We start from the raw sequence: 22,886 nt of genomic DNA, 5'->3' as shown, positions 1-22,886 counted from the left end.
ATAATGGCAACCTCATAGGCAAAAATGCAAGAGAGGGTAGTCGTATAATTAATGTGGAAAAGTAGCTAAAATTTTAGCTTAACAAAAAAATATTATGTAAGAGAGGATGCTAGTTGAAAGAGAAGGGGGGGTGTTCTTCTATGTATTATGGTTCTAAAGGTTAGGAAATGAGTTAAAAAAAAACCCATAACTAAAAGAAAAAATGTTGCATGTGGATTTGAAGAGGTTATGACAAAGGAGAGGGTGCCCTCATCCTGGGGGGCACATCATAGTGGGAGATGAAGAGAGGGAGAAGGGAAAAAGACTAGGTGGAAGAGGAAGAGGAAAGGGAGAGGAAGTCCAAAAGCCAATTGGAGAAGAGGAAGGGGAGGAGTTAGTGGAAGTTGAAGAGTCATGAGAAAGAGAGGAGGGGGTACCATCCTATAAAGAGGGCGAGAGAGCAAACTAAAGAGGGAGGAGGGTATCAAGAAGGGGACACTATCATCCTGAAGGAAGTGCCATCAATTCAAGCCATCTAAGCAAGAGGATTTGAAGAAACAATTGAAGTTGGAGAGAGCACGAAGAGAGAATTGAAGCCCATGCCTATCCCATAGCCATTATCATGTCTTCTCCTTCTACCTCTATTTTGGAGATTTTCTCTTCTCTTCTTTCTTAGTCATCTACATAGAACCATGGAAGCTAAGCTCGTAAGCTTGGACTTAATCAAGATTAAGTCTTAAAAGAGTTACAAGTGGCTATTTCCATGGCAACAATGCAATTGGCCAATTGATCTCTTGGGAGAGGGAAAATGATGAGCTCACAGTTGGGAACGATTGGATAGACTCTCCTTGGCTGGACTACAAAGGACACGGCTCCCAAAGACACAATTACGAATCTCGTACTTCACGTAAGTGCCTTAACTTGTTTAACATAAAAAAAGTAATTTTGCATAAATATTTCTTTAGTTTGGAATTTTTATAAAATGTATTTAAACCTCAATTTCAACTCTGGATAGTTTTTTAGAATTTATGTAGGTCTTATTTTTATTTTAAAAATAAAAAATTGTTAAAATAATTTAAAATGGCTTTAAAATGATATAGATAAATTTTTATAAAATATTTGGTTAAACAATTATGAAATATGATATTTTTTTGATGAATTATGTGCTATTGGAAGTATTTTTTTTGGAATCTTTTGAAAATTTTTACTATATCTTAAAATAAAGAATAGTTATTTTGGATGAACATTACATTATTTTTTATAAAAATCATGTTTTTAATTCAACTAAAAATTAGGATCTTCTATAGAAAACCTAAGAATATAGTTTTAGCTGCTTTATGAAAAGTTCTTAGGGTTAGAGAAAAAGAAAATTAATTTGATGTTATCTGTTTAAACATTATTAATATAAAATATGATGTGTCTAACTTTATGCAAATTAAAAGTGTTGACGAGGTATTAAGTTAAACCAACATTGGAAAAAGAATTAAAAAAAAAGAGTTTATGGGATTGAGGGATGTTAGTTGATTTGATCATTAAAGGAATTAGAAAGAACTATAGTGTTTATGCTTTGAAGTTAATTCCCGAAGGGATTAAAATCCTAGGGTTGGTATTTAAGTGTCTAGTATAGAAATAGAGATGAAGAGCAAGATTAAGCAAACTTACTGAGTTTTCGATATTAAATTAGTTGGACTACTACAAACGACAAGTGGCTTGGTCTTTGGCCGGTCATCATTCAACAAGTGGCCATTAATAGTAGTATCTATAACTGGAGCTCCCGGATCCACAAACAAATCTACTATTTTCACATCCTTAATTGCTTTTCTTTTGGAAGAATTTATGGTTTAGGAATGTTAATTTCAATCTTCTTCCTTTGACGCCGAACTAATTTACGATAAAGCTACTTCCGACATGTAGGCGCTATTTCTAGCAATTGTCGAATGTTAATGGTCAAAGATACTTGTTCTAATGCAGCCCAAAGATCATAAGTCTTATTTATTGCTTCTGCCTGCTCTTTATTTCCTTCCTTAGGAGGTATCAGTCTTTTGGGAAAAGGAGCTATCCCCACTTGAATTTTAGGATTTGCTAAAGGCACAGGTAATAATGAATGGTCAGAGGAATGTTGTGGAGAATTTGACTTAGGTAGCTCTACATTAGGATCTATGTCCTTATATTTATCCTTTCCTGCTTGCTTTAATTGTAAACTTTCTTACTCCAGACCTTGCTCCTCTCGTTGCTGCTTTTGTGCTCTAGTCACCGCACCAATCATAGGGTCAGCCTTAAAGGTCCCATACAAGGTATAAATTTAGACCTAACTTCATTCTCTTGCCTTATTGTTTCTAATTCAACTAAATTTGCGGATGAGGTTGAGGGTTCGTTAAAAATTTGCTTACCCTTGTCATTAGGTTGTTTATCTTCTCGCTTAGGGCAATCCTCTTCGTGATGTCCTTTGCCACTGCACCTCTTGCATAAAGGAGTATAGTCCTGATTTTTATGCGCATTTGGACAATATGTAGCTATATGACCTTCCTGTTGGCATCGATAACAAGTTACTAGTCCCCTAGGCCTTTGTGGTCCTCCTTGCCCCATTGGATTACGAAAAGGACCGTTATTTCTCCAAAAAGGAGAATCTCTTTCTATGTTTCCATCATTATTGTAATTATTTCGAGGTACTGGGGGTCTACCTTGGGTTGGCAATCCTCTCTGCCTAAAGGGTTGATTAGGTGGTCCAATCGCATAAGCTGTATTATTACAATCCATGTAATTGCAATTCATTTGCATTGAATGAGCTTGTTGTTGCTCTTGACCTATCTTATGCCAATATTTTGTATTTAGATGTCCTGTCTTAAGGCAAAAGGTGCAAAACAGTGGATGGTCAGGCATTAGTCTTGAAGGCGTCGGACACTTTATAGCCACCTGGCCATACCCATGACACTTACCATACCTAGATATTGGATCTTGGTGGGTTTGGAGTTGAGCTACTCGAGGATTGTTTTGCACTAGAAGACTGTGTTGTTATTCGAATAAATTTCTTTCAAAGGTGCTTGTACTGCACTCATAATCTCCTCCTTCAACTTTCCTAGTGATTTTGCAATAATATCAGCTAGTTTCGCTTCATCAAGAGGGGACTCACTTTGCGGCACAGAAGGCATTCCTGTTTGCATCATATAGATTGGAATAGAAGTGTGCGGATTTAAGGGAACACTCGATACATTTGGATTTGCCATTACCAATGGATTTAAAGGAACGGTCACATAAGACACGTTCTTAGATATCCCGCTTGAAGCGCTTGGATATTCCATCCGAGGTTCTTTAAATAAGTCCCTTTGTCGTTGTTGGCTGAGTTGCACTTCTTCCCACCACCTAGCATGTATTTTAGCATCTACCAACGTAGCTGGCCATTGTAGGCTAACATGCTGATGAACTTCAGGGTTAAGCCCATCAATACGTTTACACTTTTGCATAGGATCATTAGGAGCTGGATTCATCTTTCGAATAATTGTCTCCATATGTTCTATGTAATGTTCAACACTTTCAGTTGTTCCTTGAGACAAATAATCCAATTGAAGGGATAGTCTATCTTGGAAACCTTGTTATCGAAATTTTTCTAGGAATGCTCTTGATAAGGCCACATAAGTCACTTTATGTTGGGCATCTAGGTTCCCGTGCCACCTTGCTACCTCATCTTTTAATGTTGCAGGGAAGATATGAAGCTTTTGGTCATTGTCTACTATCTCATTGGTGACACAGGTCACCTCAAATCTTTGCAAATGCGCAATTGGATCCTCATCCCACAATCCCCCAAATTGCATGAAATCAGGTAATCTGATTGGATTACAAACCATTGTTTCTCTAAATAATATCTCTAACCCTAAATCTTGAGTAATATCCAACCACAAGGTTCCTTAGGCTCCTTAAATAGTTTGCGCAATCCAAAATTTGACTCTAAATCCCAATAAAGGGTGGTTCAATACTCCCTACTTTAGCATTAGCTTCAGTCTCTCTACTTTTGCTACTTTGCCTACTCTTTTGATTGTGGTTGATTCTTAACAGGATTAATTAAGAATGATATTTTGCACAGGTGGATCATCTTTTCTGTTGAAAATATTTCTTTACTCAGTTATGGATGTTGGGTTGTAGAGTCATGAAGCATGGAGTAAGTTCTTGGTGTTCCAAGTCATGTTCATGACTGCAATGCGTGCTTCGGATTATCGTTAGAGGCTTGGCATGATGAACATCCTAGACCGCATCTATAATCCTTCGCCCCTGTATGCAGAACATAGATGGAAGGGAGACTCAGGAATATACTACATAGCAGCCCACCGACTCGCATACCTTCAGACCAACTTGAAGACAATCAAGTGGATGGAGGATTTAAAGATCGTGAAGCTGTACATATTTGTCGAAGATCACGCAAATGGAACTTTGCATGTTAGCGGTCGGCAAGTCAAGCAGAACAAGTATGTCTATGAAGAAGTGACCCGGGTGATCTCTGTCGACAGGATCAAAGTGTTAGGGCGCTATGAGAAGAACGGGTATCAAAGGAAGGGATACTCCAAGCTTCCTATGACTTATTCTTTCCTGAAAATCCATGAACCCACTCCATATTATTATTCAGTTCTTGTAGTCGATTGTAACACAATCCTATTTTCCCCAAACTGATGTATCAATCAGCTTGTCCTACTTATCCAAAAATAATGTACTCAAAGGGTTATGCCCCCATAAATGAATAAGACTTTTTACTATTGTCTATCTTGATCATAAATGTTAGCAAAGGTGTTAAGTGATTAAGTCACTTGGCTAAAAGCTGTGCTAGTCATATTAATGTAATATGGAGAACGTTTGATAAGATGTTAACATAAAGAATCTTATTGTCCAGATGCAACCCCAAGCACAGGTTCCAAGTCCAACTCCTACAATAAGTACAACTGTGGTTCAAGAGAAGAAGCTCCTTCTCAAACAAATTAAGCCACCCTAGTTTGATGGCAAGGGAAGGACTGTTCAAGCCAACGCCGAGATCTGGATTGAGTCCATGGAGGACTATTTTGAGGCAACAAGAACTGCACCTGCTAACCAAGCCATGCTCGCCAAACTTAAGCTTACAGGGGAAGCGAGACTTTGGTGAAAACAATGGTGTAGAGACCATGTGATCTCGGAGGGAACAGTCACTTGGGATGAGCTTAAGGAAGCTGTGCGAAGCAGGTGTCTGTCACCTACCTACCGTACACAAAAGATGAATGAATTCTATGACTTGAAGCAGCTAGGATTGTCCCTTGATACATATTATTCAAAGTTCGTTTCACTCCTAAAGTACGCGCCTCCAATGGATACGACACAACAGGTGTCAAAATTATGTGCTAGGTTGAATCCACCCATAAACACCCGATTGGAATCAATGCGCCCAATGGAACTACAAGATGCACTCATTCGAGCTGCTCCAATAATACAGGAGGTGCAGACCAAACCAAGGAACAACATGATTTGGACTTACAGAGATCAGAATAAGGGTATGTCTAAGGCTCAGACTAAGAGAGTGCAGGGTCAGAATCAGGGCCAAAGAAAGAAAGCTAGGGCCAATGCTGTCAACAACTTTGTTCCTACACAAAGTAACGACCGCGACCCACATTGCTTCCATTGCAACGAGCCCGGACACTTCAAGAGGCAGTGTCCCAAGCTTAGTAGAGGACATCGCCAAGGGCAATTCCAAGGTCAAAATAGAGCTGCTCATGGCCAAGGAACCATCGTTATGGCCAGAGGAAGAACCTCGAGTGTTTCCAACAAGGAGCTGGATGATGAAGAAGATCCATCCATGGATGTTGACATTGAGAGGGCAATCGTTCACATACGTATTTCCCGAAGATCTGAATCAGGAATTTGGGGAAGAACCTTCATGGTTAAAGGAATACACAGACGTATTTCCTGAAGATCTGACAAAACTTCCTCCTCAAAGGGAAGCCAAAAATACAGCTAGCAAAAGCAACACGGATAATAAGAGGTGTTAGAAAGGGCCTACCTGTCTATCTGATTAAATTGAATAAGCTAGATCAGAATCAGGAATCTGGGGAAGAACCTTCATGGTTAAAGGAATACATAGACGTATTTCCTGAAGAACCTTCATGGTTAAAGGAATACATAGACGTATTTCTTGAAGATCTGACAAAACTTCCTCCTCAAAGGGAAGTTGACCACGAAATCAAACTGGCGCCAGGAGTTGCACCAATCGCAAAGAGGCCGTATAAGATGTCCATTCCAAAAGCTATCGAACTAAAAGAGCAACTCAAGCAACTATTAGACCAAGGCTACATCCATCCTAGTAGTTCACCGTGGGGAGCTCCAGTGCTGTTCCAAAAGAAGAAAGATGGAACGCTTTGTCTATGCATTGACTATAGAGGGTTGAATCAATCAACCATAAAAAATAAATACCCCATTCCAAGAATAGATTAATTACTTGACCGTCTTCAAGGAGCAAAGATATTCTCCAAGATAGATCTCAGATCAAGATATTCTCAGATAAGGATCAAGGAAGAAGATATCTCGAAGACTGCATTCAATACAAGGTATGGACACTTAGAATTCCTAGTGATGTCATTCGCGCTAACGAATGCTCCTGCTACCTTCAACAGGTTAATGCAAGATATCTTTAGGCCCTATCTTGATGACTTCTCACTCGTCTTCTTTGACGATACCCTAGTCTACTCTAAACAGGAAAAAGATCATGATTGAATATCTGGGATTCATTGTATCAGCGGAAGGAATTTCAGTAGATCTAGCTAAGGTCAGAGACGTTCTGGAATGGCCAACACCAACTTTTGTCAAAGAAATACGTACTTCTCTTGGGTTGACAGGATGGTACAGGATTTTCATCAAAGATTATGTTTTGATTGCAGTACCTTTGACTGATCTACTAAAGAAGCAAGCAGCAATTGTATGGTCACCTGCCGAACAGACCGTCTTTGACAAACTAAAGCAAAGCTTAGTATCATCACCCATCCTGAGACTTCCTGATCTTAGTAAGGAGTTTGAAGTGGTAACTGATGCTAGCGCACTTGATTTAGGATGTGTACTTATGCAAGAAGGTCATCCCGTAGCATATTCTTCAAGGAAATTGAAGAGCCATGAAAGGAATTATGCTACCCATGATTTGGAGCTATTGGCTATCATCCATGCTCTCAAACTTTGGAGAAATTACTTGCTAGGTAACAAATTTTCCTTAATGACAGACCATAAGAGTCTTAAATGGATCTTCACCCAAAATGAGCTCAATATGAGACAACGTCGATGGATCGAAGTGCTAGAAGAATATGACTTTGAAATCAAATATAGGCCTGGAAAAGAGAATGTAGTTGCCAATGCACTCAGTTCACAAGGCATTCCTAAACTCTCTTATTTTGCAAGATCCATCAACAACAAGATCTCTAGCCACAAAGGTATCAATGCCAAATAACCCGTTTCTTGAGCTAGCAAAAGATGAGGCATATCATGGCCCAGTCTATCAGAAAATGCTAAGGGAGATCCCCATCAAGGATCAAGACCTGAAGCTAAAGATGAAGTATCAAGAATTCTCTCTCAGTAGTGGACTTGTCTACTTTAGGACAAGATTATGTATCCCTGCAAGCCAAACTCTCAAGTGGAATATACTTTGGGAAGCCCATGACTCCCCTTTCTCAGGACATCCTGGCTATGCCAAGACCCTTAATGTGGTTAGAAAGAGCTATTATTGGGAAAAGCTCAAGGGTGACGTTCTCAAATATGTCACGGAATGTTTGTCTTATCAACGCATTAAGGCAAAACATGTCAAAATGCTTGGGAAATTGCAACCACTTGACATTCCACAAATGAAATGGGAGTTCATTAGTATGGACTTCATTGTTGGCCTACCCCGAGTTCATGGAGGAGACAAATCTACTATGGTTGTAGTAGATATGCTCACCAAAGTTGCACATCTCATCCATGTTAAGACAAACTATAAAGCTTCAGACATTGCAAGATTATTCATCAAGGAAATATTCAAACTGCATGGGTTTCCCAGAAGAATCATTAGTGATCGTGACTCTCTATTCACATCACACTTCTGGAGGGCTATCTTTGAGGCTATTGGAACTCAACTCTATTCAGTACGGCTTACCATCCCCAAACTGATGGTCAAATAGAATGAGTCAACCAAGTCATTGAAGATATGCTTAGGGCATACTGCTGTCGCGAACCCAAAAAGTGGATTCAATATTTGCCACTGGTTGAGTTGCCTACAATGCCTCTTACCAATAGAGTATTCAGATGACCCCTTTCCATGCATTGTATGGGCATGATTGTCATACCCCTTTGAACTTCTCAGATCCAACTTTGAGGGTAGAAGCTTCAAGACAGATGCTAGAAGACATGGATGATCAAATCAAATCAATAAGACAAGACATCCAAGCTGACAAGGATAGACAGAAGGCTTACGCTGACTTGAAATGACAAGACAAATCCTTCGTCGAAGGTGATATGGTCTTCATCTGCATACGCCCTAAAAAGAGTTCATTGTCCTTGGGAGAGTACAAGAAGCTAAGTCCGAGGTATTGTGGACCTTATAAGATCACTGAATGCCTAGGGCCTAATGCTTACAGACTATAGCTGCCCACAACCCTAAAGATTCATAATGTATTCCACATTAGCCTATTGAAAAAGTATCTACCTAATCCGAATCATGTACTTGATGATTAGCAAATTGTATTGCCTAGCCAAGGAGTCATTGAGCTACAGCCTGATAGAGTACTAGATGTCAGCGAGAAGCATTTGAGGTCAAGGACCTTGAGAGAATACCTCATCCAGTGGAAAGATTATCCCAAAGAGGATGCCACTTGGATGGATGAAGATACTCTCAACCAACAATACCCCTAGGTCCTCTCGAGATGAGGACATCTCGATTCCTCTAAGGGGGAGAGGATGTAATATTCCCATGCTTTCCCCCTGCCTCCCCCCTCCATAGGAACTCCCCCCTTTTAATGAAAAAAAATATTATTAGTGCAAATTTATTTATCCCTCTCTCTCTCTCTCCCCGCCGACAGCACATCGGGGAGAGAGAGAGAGGGAGTGAAGTGGAAGTCATAGGGGGGCATGCAGCCCCCCAGGTGGGAGGGGTGGTAGCCATGCCACCCTCCTCCCCCTCCTATAAAGCGTAGCTCTCCCCCCTCCCTCGTCTACATAGGGCCCCCCCTGGACGTCCGCTAGCAGGTTTCCCCCCTCCGTTGTAGACTGCAGTAGCTGCACCCTCTTGGGCCGTCGACAGAAACCTCCTCCCCCCCTCCTTGTTCATCAGGCAGCAACAGTGCCCCCCCCCCCCCCCCCCCCCGGCTTCTGTCTAAGATACTCCCCCCCCTCCTCGTCGAGCTGAGAACCCCCCCCATGTTTAGTGAAGAGGAAGAAGAGAAAGAGAGAAGAAGAAAAGGATAAGGAGAGAGAGAACGAGGAGAAGAGGTGAAGAAGAGGGAGAAGATGGAGAGAGAGAGAGGGAAGGAGAAGAAGAGAAAAAGAAGAAGAAGAGGAAGAAGAGAGAGAGAGAGAAGAAGAGAAGGAGAAGAAGAAGTGAAGAAGAGGGAGAAGAGGGAGAGAGAGAGGGGGAAGGAGAAGAAGAAGTGAAGAAGAGGGAGAAGAGGGAGAGAGAGAGGGGGAAGGAGAAGAAGAGAAAAAGAAGAAGAAGAGGTGAAAGTGAGAGAGAGAAGAAGAGAAAGAGAGGGAGAGAGAGAAGGAGAAGAAGAGAAAAAGAAGAAGAAGAGGAGGAAGAGAGAGAGAGAAGAAGAGAAGGAGAGGGAGAGAGAGAAGGAGAATAAGAAGAGAAGAAGAAGAAGAAGAGGGAAATAGAGAGTAGGAGAAGGAGAGAAGAAAAGAAGAAGAAGAGGGAGAGAGAGAGAAGGAGAAGAGATGAATAAGGAGGAGAGAGAGAGAGAGAGAGAGAGAGAGAGAGTTGGTGAGTGGAGAAGGTGTTGAGAGCCGTGTTCGAGGAGCCACTCTCAAGCCACCCCCTCATCAGCAAAGGACCCCTTCTCACAACCTTTCCTTTCTCGAGCCTGTCAACTTGAAGCCGTTAATGTCAGGACTATCCAAACTCTGTGTGGCAAATGGCTCCCAAAAAGAGACTCGCGGGAAGTGTAAGTGCCAAAGCTATCATTGGTACCGGTAACGCGGGAGAGGCGAGCGGAGCGACCAACGCAACAAATGCCCCTACGATCACGAATCAAATCCAGATTCTTTTGAATATCCTGGGTTTTATAATCTATGTTGATTAAGCATAATCAGTATTGTTTCTAGAAGAAGAAATAAAGGGATAGCTACATGCATGGAACAAGAACAAGCCTTAGGACTTTTTGTTTACTCTAAGTGCTAGGTTGCATGCATGAAATGGTAGAGTATGGAGTTTGCATAAGTTTATATGCATGGAATGATAGCTTTTACACACATAGAATGATAAGGTTTTTGCATTATTTCACATAAAATAATAGCTTTTGAACCAGTTCAGTGCATGAATAGTCATCTAGAATTCATGCTTTGCAATGATGATTAAAATAAACACATGAAATGTTAATTTCCGTTCATAGGATGCAATTGCACCGATGGATAGAAACCTAGACTTTCATATACGCAAGTCACATGTGATCCGGTACATTAGGAATAAGTATTTGTTGCGAGAGTTAAAGGTTGTTTAGGATGTACAAATATACTAAACGAACCATGTGCATGATGGGGTAAACACATGAAATGTTAATTTCCGTTCATAGGATGCAATTGGACCGATGGATAGAAACCTAGACTTTCATATACGCAAGTCACATGTGATCTGGTGCATTAGGAATAAGTATTCGTTGCCAGAGTTAAAGGTCATTTAGGATGTACAAATATACTAAACGCACCATGTGCATGATGGGGAAGGATGATTAGAAAACTCTGCATAGTACCGCACTAAGAGGGATGGAAGGGACGCATGCATCTAGACTGTATCCTGAGGGCCTAGATGAAGAATCTTGCGCTACCAAGTGTGTTAGCTGAACTTGGTTAGAACTGGAAGAATAAAAGACCCTTGGTTGGGTTGTGAACAAGGCATGTCTGTTGTCTTGGTTGACCAGTTAATGCTTTGAGTTAGGGTTAAGATACCATAAGATAAAACCCAAGGGGAAGAGCAAGTCAAAATAAGTTAGCTTACCAAGAACATTTGCTTGCATGATCTTGTTTAACATTATTGGGATCTTGCCAAGTCGCGAATGGATCGGGTGCTGGGAGCATCCAGGAAAAAGGAGTCACACCTTAGCAGTTGGTTGTACAAACGGCCTCCGAAATGTCTGTGATTGTACACTTAGGTACATTATTTGATCTCCTTTTCTCAAGGAACTAATTCAAGGAAAAACACTTAATGCTTCAAGTTAGAAGCCTGGAGGGAGAGGCAGGAACAGTTACCTCCGACTGTCTGCCTGGCCCTATCCAAGGGGATTGTTAGCCGCGCTGGGTATATGGACCTAACCCACCACGAGAAGACTCTCCGTGGGTGCTGCTTGGAGCAGGAGGACACTTCGGTTGCCAGGGGAGGCTCTGGCTATAAATTCCTTGCCTCCGGATCCTGCACAAGAGGCTGATGTGACTCGAGATGGGATCTCGAGGCCCATGTACTAGTCTACGTATGGAACTTGGAGCAGCAATCCTGTAGATTGCTGGGATAGCCCTCGGGCATGATATTGGATGTACTCCAGAATTATGATAAATCAAGAACAGATATTTGAGAAGAAGGAACTTGCTTGACATTGTTTTTGTCTTAGTGCCTAAGTTACATAAAGGAACTAGTGATTAAGTTGATTAATTAAGGAAGCTGCTTTTGCATGCCAAAACATAATGTGGTAGGTAATTAGATAACTAAAGCAAATTGAGGGAAGTGCGGTGGACGTGACTTAGGTCTGTCCTACGGAAGGGTGGTCCCCGTTAGCTGGGAACTTTTCTCAATGATAAGATAACGAGACTATGAAAACCTAGCATCAGTAGAGTTAGAATCCTGATTTATGCTGTTTTAGGGAAAAGGAACGGGACTATGCCTTATGGCAGAGAGGTTAAGCTTCGCATCCCTCTCGTTTCCCATTCTCCATGAACCAAGTGCAATATGAATCCATTTCGACTCTGTTGTTCCTACGCAAAGTGGTTCATCTGGAGCTCGACGCTAGTTACTTCCTAGAGACCTTACTGATAAGAAAGGAACTTTGACTTCAGATCGGTCCTAAGTGGGAATGGCCGGACACTTCTGCTCGGGGAAGACTCGTGACGACCTAGATCGCAAACCCTGTGACATTCCTTGCGAGTGCCGGGCGGTGCTTTCTAGACTCTCTTCTCGATGAGCTGCTAAGATGTGTCCCACAAGCAGACGAGCGGACACGTTACACATGCAAAGTGATGCTTTCTTCACCTCCCTCATACCCAAGGAGAGCCTCCTCTTTTATAGGCTTTCAAGAGCTTCTCTTCTTGGAGAGAGGCTTGAGTTGATCTTCATGCAAGATGTGGTTGTTCTAGGACCTACTCTACAGCACTAATTTCAAGATATCTCTCTATGAGTTGTTCGGATGAAAAAACGTCTAACACAAAAGTTATAGATCTCGTTGTTTCCGATAACCAACGCAACTTGTTTTTAGAGATCAATTTTTTATTGAGATATTTTTAAAATGGATTTTTCATGTCTAAAAAGAAAAAAAATAGATTTTTAAACTGTACTCTTAACTTATGGTCCATGCAACCACCTTGAGTCATAGATAGGGAGAGTTCATTAGATTGCCTTGGGCCTCAACCTTACGATTAGATTCCACACAAAAGATTGTGTCATTTTGGACCTTAGAAAGAGAAAATCACTTCTCTCCTCACTTTTAGAGGATCACATCTCTTGTCTTCCTTAATGAGAGAATTACCTCTCTCGTTTTTCTTAATGAAAGAAAAGATCTTAAACCTTGACTTGTAAGAGAGAGGATGATCCCAAAATGAGTACAATGCTCATTACACACACAAGTAAACGTTCCCAGGCATCCTCGGATGCACACATATACACAATGCTAATGCACATCCTCTTCTTAGAGCTTAATCCATCTTCATTTATGTGTAACTCCTTGGTTCTTGTGTACACTTACACTTGGTAGACACTTCTTTCTCGCTTCATAACTTGTACTGCCTGTACTGGATATCCCCATCATAGTGCTCTGATCACCCCATTAAGTGATGCACTAGAAATACTAGTCTCTAAATGGTCCCATGGCCATGCTAGATCATCATCAACACTTAAAGAAAAGTGATTCATTAACTTATTGACATAAATTTTTTAAATAGAGAATGTGTAATAAGAAATCAATTTAGTGATAGCTGGAACAACTAGTCTATTTGAAAGGTAAGATATATTTGAGCCAAAAGAGGTCATTCATTTAGCTAATAGTACACAAACAAGAATAGCCCATACTGAGGGTATATCAACAATAGGAAGGTTTGGACTTGTGAATATACAAAAATCCCAAGATTAAAACTCGATAACGGAATTACCCTCATACCTTATGTGACATTGATTTAGCTTGGTTAGTCTAATAAGATACAATTTACATGCCAAGTAGACCAAGAGGGCCATATGCCTGTTTGATGTGGGTGTGTTTAATGGTTTTCTATTTTAGTGACTATACTAGATAGGTTTGATGAAGTGTGCTTGGAGGGAGTGCTTCTTGTGGCCATTCCACGTGGTTCCATCGCCTTTTCAAGTTTTTTCCTTAAGCTGATAGTGATATATGTGTCTGTGGGGGTTATATTCTTTTCATTTATGGAGACTAGGAATCAAGGCATAACATCCTAGGATAGGTTAGGCATATTTGGGGGAGATTCATGTAGTTGTCTACCTCTTGTGAAGAAATTGTTAGGCATTAAAGACATGTTATAGAAGGCAATCCTAGTGACCCTATCCTTCCTAGCCTCCTAGGCAGCCATTCTAGAAAGTCCTTGCTAGTGTGAGGTGTCAAGAATTGCATAGTGGGGGGACTTGCTTGAGCTTCTGCGCCAAACACACACTGTATACACAAGAGGAAGCTCACTCAAGAACACAAGAAGAGAGATGGAGGCCAAAACGTTTTCTTGCTGGTTTCTTCTTCTTCTTCCACACACTATACAATGTACATAAAGTATAGATAAGATACAACATAAAAGAAATTGGCCTACTAAGTCAAACAATGCATAACCAACTACACTAATCGACTGGCACTATGTCTTTGCCAGCTATAGGTAGGTGTAATAAACTAAATATAATAAGTGATAAGTCAGTGGCCATGTGAGTATCATAATGACTACCAACGTGCTAAGTGTAGACGTTCGGACCCATCTAGCTAGGCGGTCCATCATCAATATCCGCACGTGTTGAGCTTGCCATCTCAACACTCCCCCTCAAGCTCAACTCTATCTCTGTAGCTTCAAGTAAGCTTCCGAACTTTCGAAGCTTCTTTGCACCCAATGCCTTTGTGAAAATGTCAGCTATCTGATCCTATGTGCTGACATATACCAAGTCAATCTCTCTTGCAAGTACCTTCTCTCTCACAAAGTGGTAGTGCACCTCAATGCATTTTGTCCTAGCATGGAACACTGGATTCCTAGCTAGCTGTATGCTGCTCATGTTGTCACAATGAATGACAATTGGACCATCTCCTTGCACGTCCAAATCACCTAATAACTTTTGAAGCCATACCACCTCACATGCTACCATAGCAGCACCTCTATACTCAGCCTCTGTACTCGATAAAGCAACTGTAGGTTGCTTTTTGCTGCTCCATGTAATCGCTGCACTACCAAGGGAAAACATGAATCCACTTGTAGATCTTCTGTCCGACATGCTACCAGTCCAATCTGCATCTGTGTATCCAAAGACATGTATGTCCTTATCTGCCTCATAAAAAAGTCCATAATGTAAAGTGGACTTCATGTACCTCAATATATGTCTAATTGCATCCAAATGAGGCTTTCTAGGCATCTGCATAAACTGACTGACAAGGCCAATAGCATAGCTCAATTATGGCCTTGTGATAGTCATGTAAATCAAACTCCCTACTATCCTCCTGAACATAGTAGGGTCTTCTATCTCATCTCCAACATCTGCTCTCAGCTTCACATTTTGCTCCAATGGTACTGAAAGAGGCTTACATGCTGTCATACCATACTTGGATAACATATCCAAGCCATACTACCTTTGGGACAGCCATATACCATCATCATATCTGATCACCTCAATACCAAGAAAGTATCTCAGCTCACCCAAATCTTTCATCTCAAACTTCTTTTTCAAGAATTCCTTAACTTCTTTTTCAAGAAGTCCTTAACTTCAACAATCCCATTGTCACTGCCACCTGTAATAATCAAGTCATCCACATAGATGACTATGATGACCAAACCTGCATCTCCCTTTCTCACATAAAGTGAGTGATCAACATCAGAAATACAAAATCCAATATTGACAAGATACTCTCCAATCTTGTTAGACCATGCTCTAGGGGCTTGCTTTAGCTCATAGAGCGCCTTCTTTAACATGCACACATATGTGGGATGCTCTAGATCCTCATAACCTACTGGCTGCTCCATATACACTTCTTCTTGCAATTCACCATGCAAGAAGGCATTCTTAACATCCATTTGCTGCAAACTCCAACCTTTGGCTGCTGCCAAGGCAATCACACACCTAACAGTTGCCATCCTAGCAACTCGACTGAATGTCTCTTCATAATCTATGCCATATGTTTGAGCATAGCCTTTTGCAACCAGCCTAGCCTTATACCTGCTAACTGAACCATCTGCATTATGCTTGACTTTGTAAATCCACTTACAACCAATAGCTTTCTTACCCTTAGATAAGGGTACCAAATCCCAAGTCTTATTGCCTTCTAATGCAGCCATCTCCTCATCCATTGCTGTATCCCAATGGGCATGACCAACAACATCCTCAAAATAAGTGGGCTCAACATCCTCAACTAGTTTCACCATATAAGCATAATGGTGAGTTGCATAGCCCTCAAAACCAAATATTTTAACAGGGTATCTGACCCTGCTAGATCTGCGTACCACCGGATCACTCAATGGAGCCTTTACATTACTATGAGCTCTCTGTACACGTGGCATTCTGACTGAAGGAATGCCAAGCTCATCATCCAAACTCTCCAAACCACTAGAATCTCCATAAAATCCCAAATGACTGGTAGATGCATCATTACCATCCAACACTTTCTTCTTTCCTTTGTACTTCCCTACAACACTTATAGATCTATCTGAAGGTGCAGGGCTACTCCTTAGTCTCCCAAATGAAGGGCTCACAATAGATGTAGTGCCAGATGATGTTTTTGGTCCACTAAGACTCTGTGATTCTTGTTTATCTTTCTGCACATAGCTATCATGATCATTATCATCATCCAAAATATCACCAGTAAGTGTATACCAACTTCCCATCTCATCAAAGATAACATCCCTACTCACTCTATGAACTCACCTGTGACAGGGTTATAATAGCGATACCCTTTCTGCTCTAAAGAGTATCTAATAAAAACACATTTTTCTGCCTTTGGATCAAGCTTCTTCTGTAGCTCATCTGGCACAACACATCCAAATACCTTCAAGCGCGATACATCTCAGGCTTCTTGCTAGTAAAGAATTCTTCAGGAGTCATCCCATGAACTGCAGCTGTGGGAGTTCTATTCATAATGTAAACAGCAGTATGGATAGTCTCAGACCAAAAATGTTTGGGCATATTCTTTTCAGCCATTAATGCCCGTGCAACTTCTGCAATATGCCTGGTTTTTCTTTCTGCAACACCATTTTGCTGTGGGGTATACCTGTAAGTAAATTGCTTCTTTATCCCATGAGTCCTCAAGAAGCCACTGAACTCATTAGAGAGGTACTCTCCCCCTCCATCTGATCTCAAGCACTTTACTTTTAAGCATGTTTCTATTTCAACAGCTGCTTAAAAGATTTGAAGTGCTCAAATACATCACTTTTTTCCTTCATAAAGTATACCCATAGCTTCCTTAAACAGTCATCAATAAATGTGGCAAAGTATTTGCTACCACCAAGAGATACATTCTGTGTAGGCCCCCAAATATCTGTATGCACTACATCAAGTATTTTTCTACTCACTTCTCTATCATGCGAGAAGGGTTGTCTTTCCTGCTTACCAAACTGGCATGCTTCACAGACTTTATGCAATTCTGCAACTCTAAAAGAAGACAACCCTATAACCAATCCTCTGGACTGCATTAATTTTAGCCTTTGCACATTTGCATGTCCAATACGTTTATGCCATATTTTAATATCTGCAACTACTACTTTTTCTTTAGCATACATAGCAGCATCCATTGCAGGAACTCCAACATCTAAAGTGAACATTAGGCCAACTCTACTTTCTTTTGCGACCAACCTATACTTATCATTAAAGTCTTCTACAAAACAACCTTTTGCATTGAATCGGACCTGCAACCCTTGCTCTACCATTTGGCCAACAGATATTAGATTCTTTGTAATTGATGGCACATGTAATACATCTGTCAGACTCTTTGTCTGGCCATCATACAAGGACAAGGGAACCTTTCCAATGTGTGAATTTGGGTGGCATGAATCATCACCTGTCTGCACATAACCTGGGTTTTGTAAGTCCTGCATCTCTCCAAACCATTCAACATGATTGGCCATATGATTAGATGCACCTAAATCAACATACCATACATCATCATGTGTCCCCTTTCCATTAACTGCATACCATACATCATCATGTGTCCCCTTTCCATTAATTCCATTCATCATATGCTGCATAACAAACATACACTCTTTTTTTCTTCATTCTGTCGTGAAGACAATCCATAGTTTCTTGCTGCAATTTACCACTGTGAATATCATCCTTATTTGCATAGCAATGGGCTATAATATGGCTTGTTTTGCCACAATAATGGCAAAAAATGGTAGAATTTCCAGAACCTCTATTTTTCCATCCACCTCTTCCTCTAGAGCTCCCCCTGCCTCTAAAGTTTCCTCTGTCTCTAGAAACCTGCATTTCACCAAACTATTGATTGAACCTATTTTGTTGGTTATCGCTAGCACGTTCCATGCCACAGCCTCTCGAAGAGGATCTTCCACGTCCCCTTCCTGAACTCGAGTAAAATTCTTGGACCTGTTACCCATTTCTTTTAGATGAATCACCCTGCATATTGATCTCTTCAGTAATCATGAGAGAGATTAGCTCATCAAAATCTGGAAATGGCTTCCGTACATATACTGAAGTAACAAATGATTTCCATACCTTCTCATTGTTAAGGCCACTCAGAGTGGATGAAACCAAATCATCATCATCCGGTATTGCATCAATCGCTGCTAAGGCATCTGCAATGCTCGTCACCTTCAAAACATATTCATTGACAGATATTTTCCCTTTCTTCAAGGCATTCAACTCTTGCTTGAGTTGAATCTTTCGTGCCTTTGTATTTACTGAAAACATGCTCTCAAAAATTGTCCAAGCTACATGTGAAGTTTCTACATTCCTGATATGTCCCAGCATAGTATTATCAATGACTACAGATAGCCAGTACATCACCTTTTTGTCTTTCGCATTCCACTCTTTCTATGCTTTTAACTCATCTGCAGTTGCAGCTCTGGCTCCTTTTCTTCACTTGAGACAAACTCATAAAGGCCCTTTCCAATAAGGAAGTTCGTCACATGAAACTTCCATGAAGGGTAGTTGTTCTTGTCGAGCTTCTCAATAATCAGATTTCCATAGTTCTCTGCCATTATCACAAACAAGGATACAACACAGCAAGCTAGTCTTCTGCAATCTTTCACAACACGTGCACAGCAATACACCAAGCAACCTTTTTCACTGATTGCTCAATAGTACATGTAATCTGCAACCTGTTTGCAGATAAACCTTATTTTTCCTTCTTGCAAACACCTCAAAAATTACAAATTCGCAATCTGTAACCTGTGCATCCACTTTCGGTCAATATAACCGAAATCACAGTGTACCCTGAAACTGCTGTCCGCAACCTTAAGGTTCTAAAACGCGGCCTGAAACGGCCTCAGACGCCCAAAATAATTGCGAGAAATTCCTAAAGGGATGATCTACAGAATATACAATGATCTGCTTGCAAACCAAATCTCACAGCAATCTGAGATTTTTGCTCGGCCCTGCTTCTGGTGCCTCCACAAGCAATATGCAAGAGAGAGAGTGGAAGAATGGGAGAGCTTCTTACCCATTGCTTGCTTGCTCGAACCTTGCTTCTTCTCCTTCACTTCAGCCTTCGAAATCAGCCTCTCTCAGTGGCGCGGCTCTGATACCATGTCAAGAATTGCGTGGTGGGGAGACTTGCTTGAGCTGCTGCGCCAAACACACACTGTATACACAAGAGGAAGCTCATTCAAGAACACAAGAAGAGAGATGGAGGCCAAAACGTTTTCTTGCTAGTTTCTTCTTCTTCTTCCACACACTATACAATGTACATAAAGTATAGATAAGATACAACATAAAAGAAATTGGCCTACTAAGTCAAACAATGCATAACCAACTACACTAATCGACTGGCACTATGTCTTTGCTAGCTATAGGTAGGTGTAACAAACTAAATATAATAAGTGATAAGTCAGTGGCCATGTGAGTATCATAATGACCACCAACGTGATAAGTGTAGATATGCGGACCCATCTAGCTAGGCGGTCCATCATCAATATCCGCACGTGTTGAGCTTGCCATCTCAACATGAGGCAGTTAGAGAAGCCTGCCAAAGTATAAAGAAGAGGAAAATTTGAATATACATAAAAGATAAAACACTATAGGAGGTGTGTAAAAAGGGATTCTAACCCTTAAAAAAGAAAAGAAAAGGAGAAATAATCCTACAAGTAGTTGATTAGGCCAATGCCTTGTCTTCCTTGGGGTAGAAGCTAGCCAGAATAAAGTATAAGGAAGGTTGGAGTGAAAATAAAAGTGAGTGAAAAAGAAAAGGATTAAGTTTTGCCTCATGAGAGCTTGGTAGATTCTTGGCTAATGAGTCAGGACCTGAGGTCGATGCTCTATTCTCCTTAGGTCACTCTATGCTCAACTCCCTCCTTTTTACACGACCCAGTATGGAAATTTTGAAAGAAAAATGCATTAAAAGAAAATATATGATGACCAGGCTATAGGAGTCCTCACTTAGTAGGAGTTACTGGTCCAATTGTTCTAAGTTAGGTGGGTAGTTTAGACCACCACTAGGATGACCTCTTTGATGGTTCTTTTAGCCAGTCCGCATTGGAGCACTTGGTTTGCAACTCGCTCTGGATATCTGTCAGAGTATGCTAGGCCTATCCCTTGTGCATCTTCATGCCTTGACTTTGGCAGGGGGTAGGGTGAGAGCTATTCTTGTGCTTTGTTGAGTATATTTTTGTGGTAGCTTGAATCTTTTTTTGGTGGTTGTTTGTGGAGATCATTTTGTGGGACACCCTATCCCCTAATTGCCAATGAGAGTGGATTTTAGAGCCATTTTTTGAAGTGAAAAATAGCCCAGGAGGCCGTCAAAGACCAAAATTTCATGCAAAATAAAATGGTTGCGGATTGATGAGCTGAGTTTTCCTAGATGGAGTTCGATGCCATGAAGCTAACATAAGTCTCGGTTCGTCGATTAGAGTCCGTTTGGACCCCCCATTTAATCCCCGTAAGGTTTTGCGTTATTAAGCAACTATATGATCTTGGAGCCAAAAATTACATGACGATGGCCACATTCATAGATTTTGACGTCATGAAGTCACTTGGATCTCAATTCTGAGTGCATTTCCCCCTCAAAAGTGAAAAATCCACTTAATAGAAAGTGTGAACATGCAAAAGTGATCTAGTTTTTTTGAAACTTAAGTTAAAGCTTGTTAGGAATGGAGCATGAAAAAAAGTTTTTTTTTTGCGTGTTTTTTTGGGCACCCTCTCCAAAATGATTTTTTCTGAGCCTGCAATCTCATGGGGAACCCTCTTGGCTATGATCTCCACCATTTTTTTGCTCTCATTGCTTTAGGAATGACCGGATTTGGTGCATTATTCAACAAGATCTCGTTCTAGTATTTCTCTCTCCTCCCTCCTCTCTCTTCTTGTGGACTATACTTATGGATCAACGTAAAAGAGAGGGGGATGGCGAAAGATGGATGTTTTTTATCAAAAAATGATGCACATGTGCAAAGCGACGTAGATCGAGTTGGAATGATCATCATCAAGCCATGGAAGACCATCATTGGGTCTCCAATGTCAAAATACGTGTGTCATAATGAGCAGTTTTGTGAGAAAAATGTAGATTTTACTGTTTTATGATGAATTTTTGTTTGAAATGGTTAGTAATGCTTGGTTTTGATTGCCAATCCTCTATTTAATCTATTATGTTGAAAGAATGATAAAAAATCTGTCATATAATAATTGCATGTAAAATATGCAAAACCCAAGATTAAGCGATTTAAAGAAAAATATGAAATTTTTGGGTATTTGGTGTGCATTTGCCATTCCCATGGAATGAAATATGCAAAGAAAATATTTATCTATGATATAATCAATGTACATTAAAAAATCAATAGTTATCTATAATTTTCTATGAACAAATATAAAAAATTAAAGAAAAATATTTAAAAAAATCACATCATAAAAATAAGAAAAAATAATATTAATGTGCGTAATCATATAATGGAGTTGAAGCATGAGTTTTGTCCTCATTTCAGTCCCATTTTTTTGTTAGAGTGAGTTTTTATTGCTTTCAATAAAGAAAAACACATAAAAAAACGATACCTACATCTATGAACGCAAGCAAAATCTTAAATCATGGGGAGTAGGGGGTTGTCGAGTGGTTGAAGTATGTTAAAATGTGATGTTTGATGCTACATTTCATATAGAGTTTGCGATTGTTTGAAATTTAAAGGGACCAGTAGCACGAGGAAGCTCAGTAGTACTAGCTCTTAGCAAGGATGCACTCACGTAGAAAAGAAAATTATGAAAATAATTGTCTTCATACTTTCATGTGTCGATTTTCAATGAATATTTTTTTGAGCATGATGGTCATATTCACACTTGCTTTGATGCATCTCATGGTTTCATATCCTAGATGCATAGCACATGTTTGTATGAGTACCCTGAGAGTGTGAGGTATCCTGAGCCATAGGGATAGATATTTGGTTCCTTGAGAGTTATTTGGTGAGGTTTATATATCATCTCCTGGATCATTTTATCAAAAGAGTGGACTTTATTTCAAAATTGTTTTATGTTCATGGCACACCTTGGGGCCAATCCTCGAGGTGTAGGAGAGGTGTAGTGGAGCTGCAGTGATTAACCGAGGGGTGCTCCCTATGTGTGTGTTATGTAGTGTATAACACCAACATATTTAGGGACTCCTTTTGAGGAGTGGAGAAAGAATCATTCATTGGACTAGGAAAAACATACAAACACAAATTCTTAGATGCTCTTGGCCACGAGGCCGTGTGGGGTGGTTTTAGGTGAGTGGTAGAGGCCCATGGCTAGTGCCTTAGAGCTAGTGTTAGACCAATTTTAGGGCATAATAGCTTGAAACATTTTCTTAGAATGATCAATTGTCTCTCCCTTGTGGTGGCTTCCCCTAGATCATCAATAAAAACTCTCAATGCCTTTGGAAAAATATCACCAAAAGTTTTATCAATCATGCATTGCCAAGACCCCAGTGCATTGCATAATCAAAAAGCCATAATATGATATGCAAAGGTGAAAAATACGGTGATAAATGATGTTTTTAACTTATATTTATTTGCGATAGAAATTTGGTTATAATCGATAAATAGTCCATAAACGAATAGATATCCCTAATCGAAAACTAATCTAGAATATGATCAATGAATGGCAGCATATAGTAATCTTTAACCATCTATTTATTGAGTTTCCTAAAATCTATGCA

Source organism: Lygodium microphyllum, chromosome 26 (genome assembly GCF_053477565.2).
Source record: "Lygodium microphyllum isolate KBCC chromosome 26, Lygodium_microphyllum_v1.1.10, whole genome shotgun sequence".
Lineage (NCBI taxonomy): Eukaryota > Viridiplantae > Streptophyta > Polypodiopsida > Schizaeales > Lygodiaceae > Lygodium > Lygodium microphyllum.
The sequence above is the reverse complement of the archived record's forward strand: the minus strand, read 5'-3'. Positions refer to the sequence as shown.